Source organism: Tupaia chinensis, unplaced genomic scaffold (genome assembly GCF_000334495.1).
Source record: "Tupaia chinensis unplaced genomic scaffold, TupChi_1.0 Scaffold000132_1, whole genome shotgun sequence".
Classification (NCBI taxonomy): Eukaryota; Metazoa; Chordata; class Mammalia; order Scandentia; family Tupaiidae; genus Tupaia; species Tupaia belangeri.
Window position 1 is genome coordinate 4,032,586 of NW_006159601.1, and position 3,766 is coordinate 4,036,351.

Consider the following 3,766-nt stretch of genomic DNA (forward strand, 5'->3'; position numbering starts at 1 on the left):
TCAGGAGGGATAGTCACGCCGCAATCCCTCCTCCTCCATTCTCCTCTTGGGAGCTTGGGCACGCACGCACACGCGCCTGGCATGAGTTTTAAGCCACCGGGTCCGGGACGCGAAGCGTGGTCGACTATGTGGGAGTCCAGTGACATAGCCATTACGCTAACTGCTGGTTCCCGCCGGCATGATTTTCAAGCCACCGGGCCCGAGATTCAAACCATGGCCATGTGGGAATCTAGCAATGTAACACTGTATCATCCGCTGGCCCCTTTGGGAGCCTTGTTAAAACAAGAGAGGGAGTGTGCTCCTCCACTCCCCACCCCAGTTGAGTTTCTGAAGCAGTGGGTATGGGTTCTAACAAGGTCCCAGCTGGTGCTGACACTGCAGGTGCAAGGCCACACTTTGAGACCCCCCCCACCCAACCACTCAGACTCCTTCCAGCGGAACCACGCAGAGCCAGTGTCCTCCTGGAGCCAGGTGTAATGACATTCCTGGTCAGCATGACGATCTTGCGTAGTGGGCCAGGGAAACCTCCTGCTTGGGTCAGGAGGCCTTTCCTGGGCCTAGGAGAGGTCTGCCAGTACCCACCCCCCTGCCCCGCACCTTTTCTGTTCTCACCACCACAATGACCATTTTACCAGAGCTCCAGAAATATTCAGCCGCCTTCCCAGCCTTGGAAAATGTTGACTTTCTATTTCTCCCCTGGTGGGCAGTGTGGCTCCCTGACACGTAGGCCGCACCGCACAACTGGCTCCCAGAACTCACTTCCTCAAAGGTGATCCCATGTCAGTCTGCTGTCCATGATAAACAGCTCCACTCTGCGCAGCCCACGCCAGGGGAAAGCCAGACTGCTGTGGATCTGGAAAGTTCCCCACAGGCAGATAGATGCCCAGGCTAAGGCCAAGCCACAAGTAGGGAGGACAACTCAGCTTGGTCCTCCACGCGATGTTGCCAATTGCCCCTGCAGGACCCAGCCAGGTCTTAGGGAGCCAGAGAAGCAGGAAGTTGGAGTGACAGCTGAGTGGGGAGACACCCTCCATCTCCCTGCTAAGTCACCGAGAGGTTTCTGAAACAGGTGGCTCAAATTTCCTTGAAAACCCAGCATAATCCCCCATTTGAAGTGTGCGCGAATCTTGTTGTCACCACCTAGTATTAATGGGCAGGCACCACAGAAGGAAAAAGGGGTTTTCGGCTGCATTTTTGCACACTGACTTGCCTGACAAGCTCAATAAAAGCTTAAACAAATATTAAAAAACACACAGAGAGTTAGGCTGGTTTAAATTAACTTCCCAAGCACTTCACCTACTGTAGGAAGAAATTATAATAAAATGTCAGAGCAAAACTAAACCGCGCATGGAAATCAAAATAAAACATAAAATGCCCTCTTACAACTCACTGTTCAGTACGATTTAGTTCATAACAACATATCATTGTACATGAAGTTTTCATAGTCCTAGAGTGTATTTGGGCATTAGGAATGTTGACATTTGAAAAATTCATATTTTACACATTGGGAATCTGTCCCTTTCCCAGAAGTGTTATAGATGTAAACCACTTTAAAACAAAACAAAATCTCCAAAAAAACCCTTCTCTGCTCACTCTGAAATCACTCTTCCAAAAAGAACATGCAGCCTGACATCTGACCCCAAATTCCATTTTTCTTAGGCATTTGCGTCCTTAGCCTGCAGCTCGGACTCCACGAAGCCCCTTCACCTCACTCTCAGAGAAGGAGGGAAGAGTTTCCAGTTGAGATATGACAGGGTCAATTCTTGCCATCCTGAAGTTCCATCTGGAGGTGGAACTTTCATGAAAGAGAAAGGTACTTTATAGTCCTTGAATCCCATGGCTTGTCCAATCCTCCAATCTGGGAGCTTACTGAGCTGGATATACTGAGAGGTTAAAGGGGAGGGGTGCTTGGAGTCATCCTTCCAGAACAGGATAAAGGGAAAGAAGGAAAGGAGGGGGAGGGAAGGAAGGAGGGAGGGAAAAAGGAAGACAGGAAGGGACCAAGAAGGAGGAAGGGAAGGGAGAGAGGTCAGAGAAGGAGTTAGGGAGGGAGAGAGGGAGAAGAGAAGAGGAAGGGGTGGAGCAGACCAGTGGGCAGCGAGCGAGCCCCTCCTGCCCAGGGAACCCATCTCTTCAAGTGCCTTCACAGGTGGGGTCCTCCCAAGCCCAAAGCATCCCACTCAGGATTGCTGATCCACCCTAGCTTTCTACCCAGAAAGCTTAAGGGAGCCGAATGACCTGTGGGCCTACATGTCCCTGCTTCCCCTGCCAGATGTCTGTCACACCTCAGAGGTGATTTTCTGACCAAAGGTTTCCTGGCAGGACCTGGGTAGAGCCTGGTAGGTCAGTTTCCATGCTGCCTTCAGAGAGGCTAGCTCTCCCTTCTGCAAGGTCCTGCCCAGGAGGCGCACAGAGGGCTCTGGCCCATAGTGAGGAGGCCGAGGCGGCTCAGGACAGCAAGGGAAGGGAACAGCAGCCGGGGCACCCATGCGCATCCACCCAGGGACGCACCGCAGTGGGTGTCTCCGGGTGTAGACACTCGTACAGACGCAGGTGTCTTTCCCGGTGAGTTCCTTACAGCCTTCCCAAGACACTGGGAGATGACTCACCCACTGGCAGAGTTTGACTCACCCGGCTGTGCCAGGGCCTAAGGCCCAGTAATCCCAATCCCCCTGGGTGCACTGGAGGCTTGGAGACCCACACGGCCGGGGTGTGATGAAGTCCAGTCCAGAGAGTGAACACAGACTGAAAAATGCAACTTAGTTCTCTAAGCTGCGTGTGCTGATTGTGCCAGAAACACACACCAGCAGGCCTGGGAAGAATGTCCCTGTTGGTGGCCCCTGCTCCGAGCCACCGCCCCAGAGAGGACAGGAGTGGAGAGAGGCAGATCCTGGGCTGTTTTGTGAGGCTCACTGGACCCTTCTGTTCCCTTTGTCTCTGGGGAGGAGGGGTGGGTGTTACCTGGAGCCCTCACACTCAGGACCTGAAGCAGCCCCTTCCATTTCCCACACCAAGTTTCAGAAGCGGAAGCTGGCCGTGGCTCCCCAGGGCAGAAACCGAGAACTTGGCTCTAAATCACTTCCTTCGCCGCGTAACAACCGCGGAGGGATTTCCACAGAGCGCCTTAGCTGTCCGGCTTCCGCTCCTTGACTTGGGAAAAGTCAGCTGGAACATTCCAGGCCCCACCCCCATCCATGGGGTCTGTCTGGCTCCGAGACAGGCTTGGAGAAGCCACTGCACATTCCCTGGCCTGCTTTTCCTCCAGGGAATGAGATACATCCAAGTCTGCCCAAGTGGGAAGAGGCCCTGCCCGGCTCAGCCGCATGTCCCCAAAGTGGCTCTCTAGTTTGGAGAAGAAGGAGCTTAAAGGGAGGGGCTGGGAGGACCCAGACAGTAGGGCCCAAGGTTCTAGGCATGAGCTACCCGGAGACACAGTCTGGGCAGTGCCTGGGCTCAGCACTTCCTGGTTGTGCCACCTCGGAGGAGACCTGAGCCCTCTGATAACACAAGCTCCTGCCTCGGAAGGTGGTGCTGAGGGGTCAGGGATGGGGTTAGAAGCACTAGGCAGAGTTCCGGTCCACAGGAAGAATGGGACCAGCGCAAGCTGCCTAGGTAGCCCAAAGTCTACTGCCTTGAGATGCCTCCACCTTTAATGGCAGGACCTCGGTGCTCATCACGCAGTAAGAGACTGCCCTAGTCCTGTGTGCACAAAGACCACAGCGTCACCCGGGAACTGCTCAGCAATTCTGCCCCAGGCCACAGAGCT